We start from the raw sequence: 10,381 nt of genomic DNA, 5'->3' as shown, positions 1-10,381 counted from the left end.
AAGAAGTTGATATTGTTTTTAATTCCTTATTTTTTTTTCCTACCCAAAGTAGTCATGTTATTTCTTAAGAGGGATGGTTTAACTAATTCCATTCCAATCTACATGCATTTTATTTATTTTTTCTTCACTTATTGCAATGGCCAGGTCCTACAATAAAACATTGACTAGAAGTGTTAAGAGCAGACCATACATAAATCCCAATCTTAGGTACAATATTTGGTATGATGTAAGTTGTAGATTTTTCATAGATGCCATTTATCAGGATGAGGAAGTTCTCTCATTCCAAGCTTGCTAAGAGATTTTTTTTTCTGTATCATAAATGGGTTTTATAATTAGTCATATGTTTTGGCTTTATATATTAAAATAATGATATTCAACACATCATAGTGTTTTTCCTCCTTCATTTGGCCCTATAGTGGATTATACTGGTTGAAATTTAAATAATAAAACAATCTTGAGTTACTTGGAAAAATACCATTTGGCCATGATGCATTATCATTTTTAGAAATTGCTGCATTTGCTTTGCTAATGTTTTGTTAAGGATTTTTACACCATGTTTATGCGGGTTATTGCTCCATTGGTAATATTTGTTCTTTGTCAGATTTTCTTATTAGAATTGTGATGTCCTCATCAGATTAGTTAGGAGATATTCTCTCCTCTTTTATTAACTAAAATAATTTAAAATTATTTTTTGGTTTTTGGATTTTTTTTTACTAAATATTTAATAGGATTCATTAGTGGATTTATTAGTGAAATTTTGGTACAGAGAGAGTGGTTCTAGAGAAACAGACTTTTAGGAATGAGTTTTTCTAAATTGGTTCTGGGGTTTCTGGAATTGGCTCTGTAGTCTGATTAAATTTAAAAATGTTAATGACTCTATTCCCAATAGTGAAGAGAGCACTGATAGCCCAAAGTGTTATCTGATAATAGAGATACACAAATACCACCATTGGATACTGCTAATCATCCACCTATAAGAAGCAAGGATCTGGATAGCTGTGCATGTGATACTTTTAAACATTTTGGTCCAACTAACAAATAACAAATATAATGAGATTGTCTTATTGCTCCTAATGTTGTTAGACAAAGCAGAGAAAGAAAAGGATGAAGTCAGAGATTCAAATTCCCAACTCAAGTGCCGTATAAATGACCTAAAAGTTTCTGTGTTCCCTGAAGGAAACCTTTATCTCCTGAGGTTGAAGACTGAAATTGCTGAAAATCAAACCAGAATCTCATCCAGCACCTGGCTAGATTATAATACAAGTGTCTACTATTAAAGTGAGGGCATTGATTGAGAAGGAATGGGAAACTAAGGGTTGTATTGGGGATATATGAGAAGATGCTGATAAAACTGGAAACATTGAACTTCACATTCTGATACATTTTCTTTGCCAGTGGAAATAGCCTTTTCACCCACTCTGAGGGGATTAATTCTGCATTGCCTGAGGAACCAGTAGTGGCTTCCCCTGAGGTAATTCCCATGCAAAATAATGCTAATTCTCCCTGGGATGAACCCTTCTTTGCTTCTAGACCTAACTACACTCAAATCCCAACAGGTCCCTTAAGGTCAAGTACAGAGTGTGACCTGTGAGGAGGTACACTACACTCCAAAAGAACTACTTGAGTTATCTAACTTAAACGCACAAAAATTGGAGTAAATGTGTGAGACTGAGTACTAAAGGTGTGCGATAATGATAGAAGGAACACAAAGTTGGACCAGGGAGAATTTATTAATAGAGGCTCACTAAGCAGAGATTCTGCATCTAATGTTACATCTCAGCGAATTAGAAAGGGTTCTAACAGTTTGGTTTGACTAATACATGGACTAAAAGGTACCCACAGTGAACAAGTTAGAAATGCCAGGCTTGCCTTGGTTTAATGTAGCTGTAGAGATTCAAAAGCTTAGGGAGATTGGAATGTTAGAGTGGATTTGTCATTTGAAACCTATTCATCCACCCTGGGAGGGTATAGAAGACAAACCTTTTACAAGACTATGAGAAATAAATTTGGGAGGGAGTCCCAGCATTTTTGAAGAGCTTTGTGATTCATCTTCTCTGTACAATGCCAACTGTAGTTACTGAATTGTGAATTGTGAAACTTAAATGCTTAAACTTAAATGTTGGGACTAATTAGATCATGGGGTGGCAGCACTCAAACACCAAAGGCAAGGTGGTTGTGCTTATCTTAATGGACAGCAAGGTCAGAGCAGCAATCAGAATAGTCTGACTCATGCAAACTTATGGGGTTGACTAGTCCGTGATGGTGTTACTAGAAGTAAAATAGATAAGAAACCTGCTAAATTCTTACTTGATGTGTATAAGTAGAAAAGTTCTAGGTCAAGTGCATGAAAGTCTAATCAGAATCATAAAAATACAGAGTCATGGCTCCCCAGTCAATTCCCAGATTTGAGCCTTGAATGAAGGGGGGGCCATGTTCCCTTAAGGACAGACAAATTCAGGTACATTGCCAAAAATGTATACTATTACTCTTTCTCCCAGTCTTCCCCAAAGGCACCTAAAGCTTCTCACTGAGGAAATTGAACATTTGAGAAAAGGACATAGGGACTACTGGATGCTGGTTCTGAACTGACATTATTTCTAGGAGACCCAAAATATTACTATGATCTGCCAGTCAGAGTAAGAACTGATGGAGGTCAGGTGATCAATGGATTTTTAGCTTAGGTCCATTTCACAGTGGGTCCAGTGGGTCCATGAACTCATCCTGCAGTTATTTTCCCAGTTCCAGAGTGCATAATTGGAATAGATATGCTCATCAGATGCCAGAATCCCCACAATGGCTCCCTAATTTGTGGAGTGAGGGCTATCATGGGAAAAGCCAAGTGGAAACTCCCAGAATGCCTCTACCTAGGAAAACAGTAACCCAAAAGCAATAGTTTATTTCTAAAAGAAATCAAGGGATTAGTGCCATCATTAGTATAGGGGTGGTAATTCCCACCACATCCTCATTCACCTCACCTATTTGGCCTGTGCAGAAGACAGATGCATTTTGGAGAATAACTGTAGATTATTGTAAGCTTAATCAGATGGTGACTCCACTTACAGCTGCTGCACCAGATGTGATTTTATTTCTTGAACAAATTAACACATCCCCTAGTACCTGATATGTAGCTAATGATCTAGAAAATGCTTTTTTAACCTCATACCTGTTAGTAAAGACCACCAGAAGCAGACTGCTTTCAACTGGCAAGACCAGCAATATGCACTTACTGTCCTACCTTAGGGGTACACCAACTCTTCAGTTTTACATTCATAATTTAGTTCACAAGAATCTTGATTGCTTTTCTCTTCCATAGGATATCACACTGGTCCATTATGTTGATTTGGCTGAGGGAACAAGAAGTGGCAATGACTCTAGACTTATTGGTAAGATACTTGCATGTCAGGGAGTAGGATATAAACCCAACAAAAATTTAGGGGCCTTATATCTCGGTGAAATTCCTTGCTGTGGGGCCTGTCGAGATACTCCTCTCAAGATGAATGATAAGTTGTTGCATCTGGTACTTCCAACAACCACACACACACACAAACACACACACAAAGCACAATGCCTAGTGGGCCCCTTTGGATTTTGGAGGCAACCTATTTCTCATTGAAATGTGGATCCATGCTCCAAACACTGGGTGTCCCCACCATCCTGAAGCAGCCTGGCTTGACAGCATGAAGGAATGGCCTATTGAAGACTCATTTATAGCACCAGCCAGGTGGCAATACCTTGCAGGGCAGGGGCAAGGTTCTCCAAAAGACTGTATATGCTTTGAATCAGTAACCAATATATGGCGCTGTTTCTCCCATAGTAGGACTCATAAGTCCAGGAATTAAATTGGTGATATTTATAAAGAATTGGCTCATGCTATTCTGGTGACTGGCAAATCCCATGATCTGGAGCATAATTGACAGAGAAGACAACTCAGGAGAACTAATGGTTTAGTTCCAGTCAAAGTCAAAGGCCTTAAAATCTTTTTTTTTTTTTTTTTTTTAAAAAAAAAGGCAGCTCCAGGTAACTCAGTGGTTTAGCACCTGCCTTAGGCCCAGGGTGTGATCCTGGAGACCCAAGATCAAGTCCTGCATTGGGCTCCCTGCATGGATCCTGGAGCCTGCTTCTCCCTCTGTCTGTATATCTGCCTCTCTCTGTGTGTGTGTCATGAATAAATAAATAAAATCTTTTAAAAAAAGAAAAGGCCTGAGAACCAGGAGAGTTGATGGTTGTAGTTCATTTCTGAAGGGCAGTAGGCTGAAGACCCAGCAAGAGCTGATATTTCAGTTTAAGTTTGAAGGCAGGAAAATGGCTAAGGTGTGAAGGGAGTTAGGCAGGGAGAATTCTCTCTTATTAAGGGGAGGGTCAGTCTTTTTGTTCTAGTCAAGACTTCAGTTTAAATGGATGAGGCCCACACACTTTAGGAGGACAATCTGCTTCATTCATTCTACAGATTTCATTATTGATCTCATCCAAAAGCACCATCATAGAAACATCCAGAATAATGTTTGACCTATTTTGTTCTAACTGGGCTATCATAACACAAGAATTACAAGGGTCACTAATATTTAATAAAATGCTTGTAGTAAGTGTTTAAGACATATTTAGCAAATCATGAACAACACAGAAAGAGCCCCAGGGACCTAGTCATCTCTCTTTCATGAGTTTTCTTTAATTACAAACAGAAGATACTTTATCTATTATTCTGTGTATTTTTCCCTAGACATTTGACTAAAGAATTAGGACAAATCTGATTTGACTTTTTTCAATTTTGATAGAAAAAGATGATTATGGCCAATGTATGAAATCCTGTCAAACACTAGTTTTTCCCCACTTCTCTCTTTCCCAGGTATAGGGAGCTAAAAGAAACAAGTTTATATAAAATTCAAGTCTGCTATTGTAATCTACAGGAATGACCTATTTCACCACTTTAAGTCCCCCAGTATGTGAAAACTGACATAAAAAGAATTGGGACCAGCTGTTCCTTCTTTGTACTGAGGCCCTAAAAGGAAGAAATAGATAAACTGCTGCATTGGAGATTAAGATCAGCTATATAAAAAAATATTTCTCAATGTTGAAAGTGATTAAGCTCCTCAATGGGTAACCAACTGTGGTGTCTGAGGGAGTTTGTGGGAGTGTGTGTGTATTTGTCTACATGCACATGCACGTGTGTGACATGTGATTGTATCTTTCCTGTGTTTAAAAATGATAGTGTATGCTTTGATCTTTGTGAGTTTTTCATCAAGGCATTGTCATAAAGGGTTGTGTCAAATATTTAAAAGATACCACTTAAAAATTGGCCTCATTTTCCAGAATGTATAAGGAGTACCCAGCATAATAATGTAGCAAGATGCTGCATTTCAATAATTTTGGACTCTGGAGCCCCCAAAAGAAAAAAACAGTAAAGTTCAATTAAGTGTCAATACTACTTAAGATCCTTCTCCCCTTACTCCAAAGCACAATACTTACTAGTCATATTAGTATTTAGTAAGTACTCGAATGCCAGAATTCTCTAAGATTTGTTAAGCCTGTGTGGTGAGAAACTCCATGGGCATCAGGAGAGCTTGTTTCAAGATCCAACTCTACCATAGAAAGGCAGGGCTATTCAAAGGTTATTCTTGGGATGCCTGGGTGGCTCAGCAGTTGAGTGTCTGCCTTTGGCCCAGGGTGTGATCACAGAGTCACAGGATAGAGTCCCACATCGGGCTCCCTGCATGGAGCCTGCTTCTCCCTCTGCCTGTGTCTCTGCCTCTCTCTCTCTCTGTTCTCTCATGAATAAATTAAAATCTTTAAATAAATAAAAGGTTATTCTTCATACTATTACCACACTGAGCCAAACCATGGGTGGACCCAGAGATATCCATGGCTATGGGTTACTACAATATCTAGTAGTTCCTACATTTGAAGAACACTGAATTTCATGCAGATAGTTTTGTAAAACTCACCCTTCTTCTGCTAAGACACTCATCATAGGCTTTCAGCCTTTTTAGTAAATAACCAAGATGAAATTACGTGTGGAAATAGGATCTAGGTCTATGACTTTGACCACTTTCAAGATATGTGTCATAAGGGCATATTAAGACCTGTTTTTATCCTCAATGCAAACTTATTTGAGCCAAATAAACAGGAATGGGCTACACTGAAAATAGCTAATACCTGTGTTTTCACTCTCTGGCTCTTGAATTAGAACAATACCACAGATTGGGTGACTTAAACAATTGAAACTAATTTTCCAACAGTACTAGAGGCTGGAAGTCCAAGATCAAAGTGCCAGTAGGCTTGGTTTCTTCTGAGGTCACCCTGGCTTGCAGATGGCCACTCACTACCTTTTCACATGGTTTTTCCTCTGTGCAGGTTCCTGTGCTTTTGGGGTCTGTCTCTGTGTTCAAATTTCCTTTTCTTAAAAGGTTATCAGTCAGGTTGGATTAGGGTCCACCCTCAGGGCCTCACTTTAACTTAGTCACATCTTTGAAGACTCTGTCTCTGTACAGTCTTATCCTGAGGTTAAGGGTTAGCACTTCAACATGAATTTGGTAGAGGTGTTGGGGGGCACAAGATAGCCTATAACAGGAATGAAACCTATCATTTGCCATTTTGGCATAATCACGAACATAACTAAAGACCTATCAAATAATAAGCACTTATGCAATTGAAACCACTGAGAAACTACACAATAGAATTTATACTTATCATATACCTATCCCCTGCTATATATTCTGAATTTTCTCTGCTCACTCTTTACAAAGGAGAATTTCCAAACCCAAGTCTGCAATATTGGAATGAATGAACAACATCACAGATGACCCAAATGACAGAATGTCATTAGTGTTTAAAAATCAAATAAAAAAATCATGTAGGAAAATGCAAGGAAAACAATATCAACTACAATAAATAGGAGAGAAAGCTTTTTACATATTATACTCCTATTAACTACATCATAAGGTTTATATCAGGATTAAGTTAGCTAATATATTAAAGCACTTAGGAGATTTTGTGGCATGAGGTAAATGTTCCATAGATAACAACTTTTATTATTTTTTATATTATCATGTGGAAGAATTTAAGATTTTCACTGTTCACCTGGTTGCCTTCTTCTGTGCTGCAGTACATGACCTTTTGCTGTCATTCATATTCCAGATTCCCTTGTATAAGCTTCCTCTTTGGTATTCAACGTCTCTATTGAAGCAAGAATGTCACCAGTGAGTCTGATGTTTTAAGTCTAGCCTACTTACCAGACTTGAGAACTTCCTTAGAGGTTACTTGTGATTGAAATTGAGAGAAATACTTTTCTTCAGCAGACATTATTGACCGGTCTGTCAAAAACACATGAGATACAAAGGACTTGAATTACACAATTGTTTGGGGAAGGCTACTGCAGCCTGTACTATCATTAGTCAGTAGGAAGTGGTTCTTGTATTAATCAGGCCCCCTAAGGATGTTGACAAGGATAATAATTCTTTCCCAATGCGTGGATATAATTCTGAATTGTTTCATATTAAAACAAGAGAGGAAAAAGGCTTTGGGAAAGAATACACATTTTTAATAGGAGCTATAATTCTGTATGAAGGGTTATCTGAATAGTTTGCACAAGAAATGAAATTATAGCACTTATTCCACAGATATAGCCATTGAGGGAATGAAGCCAAAGTCTCATCATCCTTTGCAACAGAGATTTTTAAGGACTCAGTTAACCCTATGAAACTTCTGTTCATAAGTTCATGGTCTTTTGCTTTGCTCTGAAAAGAACAAACTGATATTATTAACCTTTGCTTAATCTGACTACATAGCTTTATATAAAAAAATAAAAAGCATTAAAAAGCATCATAGCCACTGAATCCTTCCAGGTATTAACACATATTTAAATTAAATGACAAGTCACAAACATAAAAAGGATATAGCCTCATGGATAACCCTAGCTGTATTGGGTACAGACGGTTAATGATACATCTTAGTATAGTTAATTCTGTTTACTTAGCATCATCTGGGCTCTATGAAATATATAAAATTCTACCCTAGTTTATTTAAGCATATCACAAATGTCCAACTTTCCTGGATAATTTTTAGTCTCTCCATCCTCTAGAAAATTACCAGAGGCTTGAGGAGGGCTGAGGCTTGTTCTAGTTAGAGCCCTCCAGGGAGCAGAACTATATCTCCTTGTTTAACTATAACTTCTTTTGAGTACCTAGCCACTGCTGAATCTCATAGGGAAAATGTAAAATCCCCAATCAATTTAGAAGCAAATTTAGACCCAGAAGATAGCCAATTAATGCATCTCAACTTTTTGGGAAGCCTGAGTACAAGCCAGGAGCTCCCCAGGCCCTAGGTAATGATTGCTATTTCCATCTTCGTCCAGGAGGAAAAAAAAAAAAAGCTGAAAACAGCCTCCATTCCTAGAGTGTTGTGGGCCACTGATTTTTATCACACAGGTAAGAATCATTTGCAATTAACACATAGAGCACTGTCTCTTAGAGCTATAAGGATCCATAGAGAAAACCCAATCTAATGCTTTCATTTTACAGATGAACAGACTGAGGCCTATAGAGGTTTAGGGGTTTGTCTGAGGTCACATGCTTGTTAACAGCTCTTCTGGGATATTGATCAAGTGTTCTAGTTCTTTTTTTTTTTTTTTAAGTGTTCTATTTCTAAAAGACTTAATGGTGCTTGAAAAACAGTTGACTCTCTTAAATAGCATAAACATTTCCCCTTCAAAGGTACTTACACTGTTGTTTGTAGGAAGTACACAATTATATTTTAGCCCAACTCCCACTTGGAATAAATGAAAATGAAAATTAAAACCCAAATATTTTTGTTTAGATTTTGATTCTGCTCTAAGCGAAGCAGGGCTTAAAACACCTCTGTTGGTGAATGTCTCATTGCTTACTTCTAGGGGTAGGAAGGGTAGGAGTAGGCAAACAGATGTTTGCCAAGTTCATGGATAAAAGAGATTGCTGGGTCTTGAGAGTTTATCCCTCAAAGGCAGAGAGAGCCCCTTTCTCATTTTGAAGAGCATTACTATTACTTAGCTTCTTGGACATGGGGGGACTTTCTCCCTAATCTTCTGACTGGTAGATTTGGGAGGCTATGGCTATCACCCAGCATCCTAGCCACTTCTTGTTTGCACTCCTGTTTACATTGGAGAATAGGAAAGAAGCACCGGGATAGGAAAAAAAAAAAAAAAAAAGGTTAACTTGTCTGTTACCACTTAATAAATTACTATGGTATCTGGAGTCATACCAACAAAATATTCAGGCAAAATTAAATATATGTAGATAGAGATTGTAAAAAACAGCATCGCTGACACAGAGCAGAGTTATAAATTAGTTGAGCCATTTTGATTACTGGAGTCATGTTAGTAATAAGACTCGCTGGATATTCTGCAGATTTAGAGGGTGTCGATGAAGTGGGAACCTTATAGAAAATCAATGTGCTACAGAGTAATAGAGGTCTTGGCTTCTCTGTACCGTCCTTAATTGAATTAGGAATTTCATTTGAGAAGGGAGGGCTAGAGTCACAGTCTCACATTTGGTCCCAAGTAAGCATGGAAGCTGGAATATTTGGCAGGTTTTCATCATCATTGTGGCCATTGTCCACTGTCCCTGGAGCACATACTGTCATAGGCCAAAGAGAGAGAAGCTTAACAATGGTGAGAGGTCAGCAGTTTGCAGGGCATGGGGCTGTGTACAGGAGGTGAAAAATTACTACAGCTGTTCCATTGCATTGCTTTCCTGGCTGTAAATGAGGCTTCTCATTAATGAATCATGCATACAGACTGCCAGGGTCTCAGCATTAATTGACACTAATGGGAACATCTTATGGTTGAAGGGAGAGCTATGGGAGCCATTTTCAGTCTGATTTGATTTGGAAGGAAGCTTGGACAATTTACATTTTCCATGAAATGCTAGAGCAGCCTCACACACCACATTTGCACCCCAAACCACAAATAGGTTGCTGAGTATCTGCAGAAAAGTCTATCAAACTCTTCATGAGGGAGAAGCAATATCAACAAGTGCTTCAATGAGATTTTCCTTTTTCTGCCAGGCATGGTACCTACAGAGAATGTTTGAATCTGCTTTTGGCTTGTAGTATGCATGCTAAGGCCTAATGCAGTGTACGTAATTTGCTTTAGTCCTTTGAGATCATTCAGCAGGGACTCAGTGCAAGTTAGCCCTGAGGAAATTTCAGTCAATAATTTTTGTTTAAAAAATGTGTCCTCCCATGATAATGTAACTATATTCCATCAAAACAGGTAGATGCCAAAGTTTAATCTGAGCTGCCTACAATGTTTTACCCCTTAAGTGGAACTGATATAATCATTCCTTTTTTAGCCCCAAAGAGAAATTTCCCTGTAATTAGTTTTTGATACATGTTCAGCATTAGGAAATGGATG

General features: G+C 38.0%; 1 long non-coding RNA gene across 5 annotated transcripts in view; it reads left to right on the top strand.

Annotated features, from left to right (window-relative positions):
- The first annotated feature begins 742 nt into the window (after positions 1–742).
- Positions 743–10,381, top strand: part of LOC112675984 (uncharacterized) — a 100,968-nt gene continuing 91,329 nt past the window's right edge. For 3 of the 5 annotated variants that reach the window (XR_003146224.3, XR_004810808.2, XR_007407400.1), the window contains exons 1-2: positions 743–1,471; positions 3,314–3,383. This is a non-coding gene — a long non-coding RNA (uncharacterized LOC112675984). Of the gene's footprint in view, positions 1,472–3,313; positions 3,384–8,347; positions 8,421–10,381 lie in introns of all 5 variants that reach the window. The other 2 variants (XR_007407402.1, XR_007407401.1) reach the window with 1 other exon arrangement.

Source organism: Canis lupus, chromosome 30 (genome assembly GCF_003254725.2).
Source record: "Canis lupus dingo isolate Sandy chromosome 30, ASM325472v2, whole genome shotgun sequence".
Taxonomy (NCBI): domain Eukaryota; kingdom Metazoa; phylum Chordata; class Mammalia; order Carnivora; family Canidae; genus Canis; species Canis lupus.
This window is presented reverse-complemented; position numbering and strand designations above follow the sequence as displayed.